The sequence below is a fragment of the Symphalangus syndactylus genome, chromosome 9 (genome assembly GCF_028878055.3).
Source record: "Symphalangus syndactylus isolate Jambi chromosome 9, NHGRI_mSymSyn1-v2.1_pri, whole genome shotgun sequence".
NCBI lineage: Eukaryota > Metazoa > Chordata > Mammalia > Primates > Hylobatidae > Symphalangus > Symphalangus syndactylus.
This window is the reverse complement of record NC_072431.2, coordinates 104,347,889-104,359,125: the sequence shown is the minus strand read 5'-3', so window position 1 is coordinate 104,359,125 and position 11,237 is coordinate 104,347,889.

Below are 11,237 nucleotides of genomic sequence, written 5' to 3'. Positions count from 1 at the left end.
CCTGCTCCCACCAGCCTAACTCCCTTTCCCTTATTAGGACTCCACATAGAATAAAATGTTCGTAGTTAAGTGAACTTGGAAAATACCGAATCAAACAAAGCTAAATAGGCTTCTTTCCTGCAGAACTTCCCAGGGGAAGTGGCATTGGAGTCTGTGGCAAGAGGAGGCCATCAGAAGCAGCTTTTTCCTCACTTTTTGGTCACCAATCCCTCCTTCACTTCCACCCCCATTTTTTTCCCCTCAGAGAGTCCCATGAACTTGGTTGCCCAAAACAGAGCTACTTTAACGTTAACTAAAAGCAAAATGGTCAGAGCACCTCACCTCTATGAAAAGCACACTGTAGGAACCCTACTGCAGTACGCAGTGACTGTCAATGGCAGCTAAAGCTGTTAGATGAAAAGTCTCACAGGGAACTTAACCATAAATGAATCAGGCTGATGCCAACTGAACCCACCCGTCAATCCTAACATCACAAAAAGACAGGGAGTGAGGCAGGATGCCTTCTGATGGGATGAAATGGGAAGTTCCCGGCACCTCCTATGAGGTTTTCTTGCCAAAAAATCCCACCTGATTATGCCTCTAGAGCTGACTACTATCTCTAGGAAATAGAGAGGGAAGCAAAACATATTCACCAATGTCATGGGAATGCATTCAACAAAATCCAAAATCAGGGACATCTAAGGAACAAATGGCCAAGTTTCTTCAACAAATAAATGACAAGAAAGAAAGAAAAAAAAAAAAGGCAGCCTGGCCAACATGGTGAAACCCTTTCTCTACCAAAAAATACAAAAATTAGCTGGGTGTGGTGGTGTGTGCCTGTAGTCCCAGCTACTTGGGAGTCTGAGACCCAAGAATTGCTTGAACCCAGGAGATGGAGGTTGCAGTGAGCCAAGATCGTGCCATTGCTCTCCAGCCTAGGTGACAGAGTGAGACCTTGTCTCAAAACAAACAAACAAAAAGGACGGTAAGGTAAATAATCAGATTTAGTCTTTTTAGATTTATAAGACCTATCAACCAAATGCAGTATTTGAATCTTGATTTAAACAAATCAACTATTTTTAAAAACACATTAATGAAACAACCAGGGAAATGTCATAACTGGTTGGATTTTTTATTGTATTAAGAAATTATAGTTAAACTTTTAGGTGTGATTATGGTATTGTGGCAATGCAAAAAGAAAAGATTTTATTTTTAGAGATACATACTGAAGCATTCATGGATGAAAAGATATGTCTGGGATTTGCCTCAAAATAATTCAGTGTAAGGAAGGGAAAGAAAATGGATGGCAGAATAGAAGAAACAAGAATAGCCTTGAATTCATAATTGCTTGGAGATGGCTGTTCTATCTAATTTTGTATTGAATTTGAAATTTTCCATAAGAAGAAGTTTAAAAAAAAAATACATTGCTAAGAAGCAAAATGTAGAGAAGGACCTAAAGCCTTGGACATGGGGCCTTAATTTTCTAATAATCCAAACTTTTGTAGATGTAGGATGTGGAAATTTCACCTAGAGATTACAAGAACAGGATTTTTATATCTGCTTTCCATCTTTTCTGTCAATTTTAGAAAAGACAATACCATTAGAAAACGACAATACCATTTTCATAAAGCAGAATAGAGAGCTCCTTTAGAGTCAAGGAAAAGTAAAAATTAAGGATAGGCTTTTCTCAGTACTCACTATGTGTGACATATTGTGTTTTGTATGTATTAATTTCCTGTTCAAAATCCTCTAATAGGCTGGGGACAGTGGCTCACGCCTATAATCCCAGCATTTTGGGAGGCCCAGGCAGGAGGATCACTTGAGGTCAGGAATTTGAGACCAGCCTGGCCAACATGGTGAAACCCTGTCTCTACTAAAAATAAAAAATAAAATTAACCAGTTGTGGTGGTACATATCTGTAGTCCCAGATACTCAAGAGACTGAGGCAGGAGAACCGTGTGAACCAGGAAGGCAGAGTTTGCAGTAAGCCAAGATCATGCCACCGCACTCCAGCCTGAGTGGCAGAGCAAGACTGCATCTCAATAAAAATAAATAAAATCAAAATCCTCTAACAGCTTCCCACTCTTCTCAGAATGAAATACAAATTCTTCACCATAGTCTGTGATGTTCAATATGACTTGGTACATAATACAGCTTTTCCTTCCTCCTACATTGGCCTCTCTCCATTCCTCAAACATGGTTGGTACTCTCTGCCTCAGGGTCTTTGTACTTGCTATTCACACTGCTTGAAATACTCTTTCCCAACCACCAATAACTGTGTGGCTTTCTCCCTCTTTCAGGTCAGACTTTCCCTGCCCACCTCCTTATGTAACACAGGTAGATGATCCCATCTACATACCATCACTCTCCTTCCCTTCATTCTTTTGCCCCTGTTTTATTTTTCTTCTTAGCACTTGGTATCCACTGAAAAAAAAATCTGTTGTCTGTCTCTCCCAAGTGGATTGCAAGCTCCATTAGATCTGGGGCTTTGTTTTATTCATGGAACAATGTTCTTAGATCAATGCCTTAAATATAGCAGGTGCTCATGAAATATTTATTGAATTAATTAATTAACTTAGCACATACGAAAACCTATTTGGTAAACATGCCCATGTATCTTTGGAGGCTGGAATTATGTGTTTCCATGGTGGCCAAGGTCCTCCTAGATTAGCTGTGTCTAGTTAAACTGTGCTAAGATGTCTGCAGAGCAGCTGAATGCCTTGCAGTGGAAGAAGACCACACTCCTGGTCTACTCCAACCTAAGGGAGGAACAACTGGCCTAGGGCCCCAGCTGAGGCTGGGATGACTGTTCTTTTCTTGGGAAAAGTGAGATTCGATGAAGGTCTAAATAAAGGGTGGCAGTATCTGTAGAAAATAAATTGGGAAGGAATAGCATAGCTGGATGGAGTGTTTGGGGGCTGCAAGAATGTTGTGGAGTCAGACTCTACAGATGGTTTGAGGTTTCCAAATTAATTCATTTTCAGGGAGAGTTAGAAGAGACACAGATGGATAGAAATTCTGAGTGGCAAACATCCCACTGAGCAATCCACTGTAGGAGAAATGGGCCCTGAAAACTGTCTAATGCATTTTGAAGAATTTCACTCTGTTGAACTCAAATGAAATATACAGACAAATCTCTGAAATTAAAATGTTTTATTTGGGAAGAAAGAATTGCAATTTGGGCCATACACACAGACCAGGTGGTCTTCAGTATGTCTGAAGAACAAAGAGAAGGTCAGAAGTTTTCTTTAAAAGAAGAAATGTTACATATTGCTCTTTGAGAAAGTTCATTGGCACTAGTAAGGTTTTAGGAAGCTGGCAAGTTTTGCTTGGTAAATGATGGCAATGGGTAAAATAATTCTTAGAGTCACAGGAGGTAGTTTCGGTAGCTAGTAGATAAAACTGGCTTTAGGCTATAGCAGGCAGTTTCAGCAGCCAGGCTTGCAGAGAATTACATTCTTGGAGCAATGTTATGTGCCCTGAGGGCCTTCTCCCGCTGGCCTCTCAACTGTTTTAGTTGGGTAGAGCAAAGATGACCCAATTTATTGATCAACTTTCACAACTCCTACCTGAGATGACCTTTTGAATTACTCTTCAGGTTCCTATTTGAAGGAATCTTGAGTTTTCTCCAAAGGAATTCAGGTAGCTAAGACCCTCCTTTGGAACTCAAATCAGATAACTGACCATACTCAAAAGCATGTTGAACACACTTGCCTCCTAAAAAGAAAGGCTATTGATGATGGGGGTGAGGTACCAGCATAGACCTGGGAACTGTAACACTGAGGTGCTAGACTTTGTGTGTTATGCTTCAGCCTGAAAACTGCAACAAAACTGTGTTTCCATCTGTAATAGGAGAAAGTAGTGAGTTTATTTGCTTCAGAGACAGCATAGTTGAAACAATAAAACCATGAGAAGGGCCTTGTGTTTTACCTATCAATTGCTTACTTTCTAAAATGCTGTACAACAAAATAACCTGTTAATGAATTGAATGTTAAATCAATTAGGTATCCTGCTGCTTAAAAGCTTCCTATGGGAAATACTTTGGTAAACAATCTCTAATTTATACTTTCAAAAATGAAACACATTACTACACTTCCAGTTTTCACATAACAAAGCAACTCTTTATTTATTTATTTATTTTAGATGGACTCTCGCTCCGTCACCCAGGCTGGAGTGCTGTGGTATAATCTTGGCTCATTGCAACCTCCACCTCCCAAGTTCAAGCGATTCTTCTGCCTCAGCCTTCCGAGTAGCTGGGATTACAGGCATCCACTACCACGCCTGGCTAATTATTTGTATTTTTTGTAGAGACGGGGTTTCACCATGTTGCCCACGCTGATCTCGAACTCCTGACCTCAGGTGATCCACCTGCCTCAGCTTCCCAAAGTGCTCGGATTATAGATGTGAGCCACTGCACCTGGCCTATTTAAGCCAGTTTCTGATCTGTAAGCCATCTTGCTGAATGTGTGTCCGTTATGCCAAATAATCATCTCTTGGCTGGGAAAAGATTTTTCAGCAGGCCCTCAAAGACAAGGACAGATGGCATTCTATTGGGGGTACTCTTTGTTTTAACAAATATTGACACTTTTGTAGGAAACTGATCCAGATCCTGTTTCTTCCTAACTCATCTTGGCAATCTTGAAGGTTTGAAGAGGTGTAGTTGAATAGAATTGTGAAAATGCACTTACCATTGAATTATAAAAAGACATATATCTTGAAGAATAATGTTCTTGGTTAATTGCTGCTTGTAAAAGTCACAAAGTAATAAATAATACTGGGACACTGTGATCACAAAGCACTTTCAAGCGGAAATGAGACAGAAAAGAAAGGGAGAGAGGAGAGGACAGAAGAAAAATGCTTCCTAAAAATTCAAATTGCTATATGAAACTTTTTAAAATTTTTATTTTTATTGTTTTTGAGACAAGATCGGCTCTGTCACCGAGGCGGGAGTGCAGTGGCGCAATCTCAGCTCACTGCAACCCCTGCCTCCCGGGCTTAAGTGATCCTGCCACCTCAGCCTTCTGAGTAGCTGGAACTACAGGTGTGCACCACCACACCCGGCTAATTTTTGTATTTTTTGTAGAGATGGGGTTTTGCCATATTGCCCAGACTGGTCTTGAACTCCTGGACTCAAGTGATCTGCCCACCTTAGCCTCCCAAAGTGCTGGGATTACAGGCGTGAGCCACTACGCCCAGCCTGAAACTTTTTTTTAAAAGACCCTTTCCAACCTAGATGTTAGTAATAGCAAGGTTACGGTAGTGTGCCTAGAAAATCAGGGAATATTTATCTGTAATTCAAAATTCGTATATACTGTTTTTCTTGTTTGTTTGTTTTTGAGATGGAGTCTTGCCTTGTCGCCTAGGCTGGAGTGCAGTGATGCAATCTCGGCTCACTGCAATGTCCACTTCCTGGATTCAAGTGATTCTCCTGACTCAGCCTCCTGAGTAGCTGGGATTACAGGCGTGTGCGACCACCCCGGCTAATGTTTGTAGTTTTAGTAGAGATGGGGTTTCACCATGTTGGTCAGGCTGGTCTCGAACTCCTGACCTCAAGTGATCTGCCTGCCTCAACCTCCTAGAATGCTGAGATTACAGGCGTGAGGCACCATGCCTGGCCCAATAACTTATCTTATAAAAGCCTTAGGTTTGTGTTTTGCTGCAGCCTTGTTGGGGGTGAGAGGAGAAGGATAAAATGAAGATGGTACAGATCAACCTTGAAGGTGAGACAGGGACAGAAGAAAGGATTCAAGTGGTCTTCTCAGACAAGAACCCACTGTCAGTGCCAAACCGTCTCCTGTGTTCATACTCCATCATGCTGGACAAGTGCTGGCCCAGAGCGGCAGTATCTCAACACCCTGCTTCAGCAGTACTCCCTCCTGTACCTTTGCTCCAAGGCTGCCTTGAACTCAGCAGCACCCAGAGTCCCCCAGTTTTTACTCAGGGAAAGAGTTCATTTTTTTCCCAGCTTTATTGAGGTGTAATTGACAAATTAAAATTATATATATTGAAGGTATACAATATGATGACTTGATATATGATATACATTGTGAGATGACTACCACATCAAATGAATGAACACATCCATCACCTAATGCAATTAGTTACCATTTACATGTGTGAGTGTAGTGAAGACACTTAAAATCTATTCTCAATGCAAATTTCAAGTAAACAGTACAGTATTATTAACTATTATCATCATGCTGTACATTAGATTCTCAGAACTTACTCATCCTATAACAAAGTTTGTACCCTTTAACCAACCTCCTAGCCCCTGGAAACCACCAATCCACTCTCTGCTTCTATGAGTTTGACTTTTTTTTTTTTTTAACGATTCAACACATTTAGCTGGGTGTGGTGGTGCACACCTGTAGTCCTAGCTACTTGGGAAGCTGAGGCAGGAGGATCGCTTTGGGCCCAGGCATTTGAGGCTGCAGTAAGCTATGACTGCACCACTGCACTCCAGCCTGGGCAACAGAGTAAGACCCTGTCACTAAAAAAAAATTTTTAATTAAAAAAATTTTAAAGATTCTACATGTAAGTGAAATCATACAGTATCTGTCTTTCTGTGTTTGGCTTATTTCACTTGGCATGATGTCCTCCAGATTCATCCATGTTGTGCCAAATAACAGGACTTCCTTCTTTTTCATGGCTGAATAATATTCCAAGATGGACATGGTGGCTCATGCCTGTAATCCTAGCACTTTGGGAAGCTGAGGCAGGAGGATCGTTTGAGCCCAGGATTGGAGACCAGCCTGGGCAACATGGCGAAACTTTGTCTCTACCAAAAATACGAAAATTAGCCAGGCATGGTGGTGTGCACCTATAGTCCCAGCTACTTGGGGGCTCAGGTGGGCCCAGGAGGCAGATGTTACTGTGAACAATGGAGATTGCTCCATTGCACTCCAGTCTAGGTGACAGAGCCAGACCCTGTCTCAAAAGAAAAAAATATATATATATAGATATGGATACACACACACGCACACATATTCCATAGAAATAGTTCTTATGTAGGCTGAGCATAGTGGCTCACGCCTGTAATCCCAGCACTTTGGGAGGCCGAGGTGGGCGAATCACGAGGTCAGAAGTTTGAGACCAGCCTAGCTAACATGGTGAAACCCCATCTCTACTAAAAATACAAAAAAATTAGCTGGGCATGGTGGCGCGCGCCTATAATCCCAGCTACTCAGGAGGCTGAGGCAGGAGAATCGCTTGAACCCGGGAGGCGGAGGTTGCAGTGAGCCGAGATAGCACCACTGCACTCCAGCCTGGGTGACAGTACAAGACTCTGTCTCAAAAAAAAAAAAGGAAATAGTTCTTATGTAATAACAGGAACAAAACAAAAAGGGAAGGAAAATAAAAAACATATCTGTATTAGTTTCCCTGGAATGCCATAACAAATGACCACAAACTTGGTTGCTTAAGATAACAGAAATGAGCCGGGTGTGGTGGCCCATGCCTGTAATCCAAGCACTGTGGGATGCCAAGGCGGGCAGATCACCTGAGGTCAGGAGTTCCAGGCCAGCCTGGCCAACATGGTGAAATCCTGTCTCTATTAAAAATACAAAAATTAGCTGGGCATGGTGGCATGACCCTGTAATCCCAGCTACTTGGAAGGCTGAGACAGGAGAATTGCTTGAACCAGAGAAGTAGAGGTTGCAGTGGGCCGAGATAGTGCCACTGCACTCCAGCCCGGGCAACAGAGCAAGACTCTGTCTCAGAAAAAAAAAAAAAAAAAAAGACAACAGAAATGTATTCTCTCGTAGTTCCAGGGCCCAGAAGTCTGAAATTAAGGTGCCAGCAGGGTACCTCCCTCTGAAGGCTCTAAGGGAGGATCCTTGCTTGCCTCTTCCAGCGTCTTGTGGCTCCTGGCATTCCTTGGCTTGGGACAGCATCACTCCAATCTCTGCCTCTGTCTTCATATCACCTGCTTCTCTGTGTCTTTGTGTGAGTTTTCTGTCTCTTATAAGGCACTCTCATTAGATTTGTGACCCATACTAATCCAGTATGATTTTATCTCCATCCTTACCTTAGGGTTATGTCTGCAAAGACCCTATTTCCAAATAAGGTCATATTTTGAGGTTGAGGTGAATGTGAATTTGAGGATGGGAGTTATATTCAACCCACTACAATAGCTTAGACACATTTGTTCCGCAAACTTAAATTATAACTAGCATTTACCTTTTTAGAAAGCAGATAGAAGGCAGGCAGAGGTTGAGGGGGCTCAGAAGTGGGCCTAGATGGCTGGGGAGTCTCACCTTCTGTTCTGTTCCTGCCTTCTGACAATCAGAATGCTGCTGCCTGGTTAAGATCAGATAGAGAGTCCACAGAGCTGATCATAAAACTAGGAATTAGATAAAGCCAGCAAGGACAAAGAAACAGTTGAAAAGGAATTGTTTAATGATGTGAATTACTAAAGAGAGTATTACAGCTGCTACCAAAAATATAAATGTGCTTAAGGGAGATGATTAAACAATTGAGAGAATTCAGGTGCTAAACTAATGGTCAGTTCAAATATAAAAACCTATCAACTTTATTAAATACTGATCAGGGTCACTGGCCTCAAAACTAAAGTTTTTTTCTAGCAAAGGAGCAATAATTAGGCCCTCTGCCAACTGTGCTTGTGTTAATTTTCAGTTACGCATGCTTGGGTTTTCTACTTTGTCAATAATCAGTGACTTTGCCCACAGTCCAACTTACTTATGTGCAGCTTTCCTACCATCAAGTAGTGTGCAATTAGGGAATGCAGATCAAGATGAGTGTCACACGTTCACAATGTCATCCAGCAGATACATGTACTGACAAAAAGAGTAAGATGCATCCCAAAGCCAGAGAGAGACCTTTCAGATTCTTCCTCCAGATGGAGATTTAATCAAGAGTACAGTGAAATATCTTCTGCTTTCTTTTCCAAATCTATGTGGTAGTGCTTTTAGGGCTGAAAGCCACAGAGTTAAGCAAGAACACCAGAGTTTGGTCATTATCTAGTATAATTCTTCACTTGTTACCAGGGCTTTCAGAGACACTCAAGGTGCAAAGGGAACTTAGAAATCTGTCCAGTTCAAGTCCTCACTGTGAAGGTGAGTGGCTCTGAGGTCCAGAGATGTAGTAGGTGTTCCTTCTAAAATGACTTGCTTGTGCCAAACTATGATGAGACCTAAATCCCAAGCTCTTTCCACGATATGCCCCACTTTGACCATTCTCACCAGGCAGCATTTCCTAAACACCTAGACTGTCAGGGCAAAGTGCTGCTCTACCATGAACAGGTCATTGAGGTTTGTGTTAGTGTATTAATTCACTATGAGTGGCTAAAAGAATATGTTTAGTCAAAAAAGAGCAAGATAGCCAGTAGGTGTTGAATAAGTGGTTTTCAAATGAATGGAATACAGAATAAAACCCAAGGACAGTAACTTGCCACATGTGGCAAAGATAGCCATCCATGAGTGAATCCATAAGGGTCTGCAGCAACCTCAATTCTTGCCTCCTCAGAAGAAAGAATGCAAACAAGGGGGAATAAGACAGAGTGAGAGACTGAGGCAAGTTTTAGAGAAGGAATGAAAGTTTATTAAAAAGTTTTGGGGCAGGAATGCAAGGACATAAAGTATACTTGGAAGAGGGCCAAGCAGACGACTTGAGAGATCAAGTGCATGGTTTGACCTTTGACTTCAAGTTTTTTGTGTTGGCATACTTCTGAGGTCTTGCTGGTACTTCTCCCTTGATTCTTCCCTTGAGGTGGGCTGTCAGCATGTGCAGTGGTCTGCCAGCGCTTGGGAGGGGCTGCGGGAGCAGTGTGTTTACTGAAGTTGTATGCATGCTCACTTGAGGCCTTCCTAGAGGAAGATCATATAGCAATTAAATGCTGCCATTTTGTCTCTCAATGTGCATGCGTGAGCCCACTCACTCGACTCCTGAGATCGTATTGGGAAGCTGCTGATCACTAGTTTCAGGTTTTCTTGTCTGTTGGGAGATGGCCTTTCCCTGGTGTCAGCTGTGACCAATTATTATTTTAGAGAGACAGTTAACCATCACCTGATGGTCACCTGACATTCCTCGTGGGGAAAGGGAAGCCCTCTCCTGCCCTGTTCATGTCTGACTAGCTAACTACTGTAACACCTCACCACTTAGGTGTGGCCCTGGTTCTGGCCAATGAAGTATGAAGTGGAAGTCATGGACACCACTTCCCAGCCTGGCCCATACAAACATCGCGTGCTTGATTTTCACTCGCTTCATCCACTGGCTGAATGGACAGGACTCTGAGGATCCAGAGGAGCCCAGAGCCACAATAAAAAAAGAGGCTCTGTCCTCAAACGACTTTAAAGGATACGATCTCCCTTTATCTTACACCCTTTTTCTGAACCATAAAATAAGCAAGAGGCCAGGTGCAGTGGCTCATGTGAGCTTGTAATCCCAGCACTTTTGGGAGGCCAAGGCTGGAGGATCACTTGAGCCCAGGAATTCAAGACCAGCCAGGGCAACACAGCAAGACCTTGTCTCTATTGAAAACAAAAATTAGCTGGGTGCGGTGGTGTGCACCTATAGTCCCAGCTTCTCGGGAGGCTAAGGTGGGGGGGCATGGCTCGAGCCCGCAAGGCAGAGGTTAGAATGAGCCAAGATTGTGCCACTGCATTCCAGCCTGGGTGACAGAGCCAGACCCTGTTGGGCTAAAGCACTGAGATTTGGGGATTGTTATAGTGGCTATCCCATTCTGATTAGTGCACTACACTTGTGTGGGTTGTTAAACAGAACCAGATCCAGCACTTTGGATCTGATGGACAGGACAAAAGTTGCCAGTGGTAGTTCCCCTTTGCTTCCAAATGATGTATGCTGTAACCCCCACTGATCAGCCTGACTCTGAGGTCCCCTAGACCCCTTTTCTTAATTCCCTTTCCATCCTCTGCACACACACACACACACACACACACACAGAGAGAGAGAGAGAGAGAAGAGAGAGAGAAGAGAGAGAGAGAGAAGAGAGAGAGAGAGAAGAGAGAGAGAGAGAGTGCAATCGCAAATCCTGGAACCTTAACCTGAGTGTAAGAACTCCAGTTCACACCAAAGAGACTAGGTGGGAGTCAGCAAGCCTACTCAGCTTGTGATTTCCCTGGGACAAGCCTGGTCCTAAATGTTTCTCATATGAGGAGTCCCAGACTCTTCAATCAGTGGCATGCATTTCACCCTCTACACATCCTGCTTCCCTAATAAGACCACAAGCTCTTGCCTTGACAGTCTTTGTATCCCAGGGACTGTCACCAATGGATGCTTAA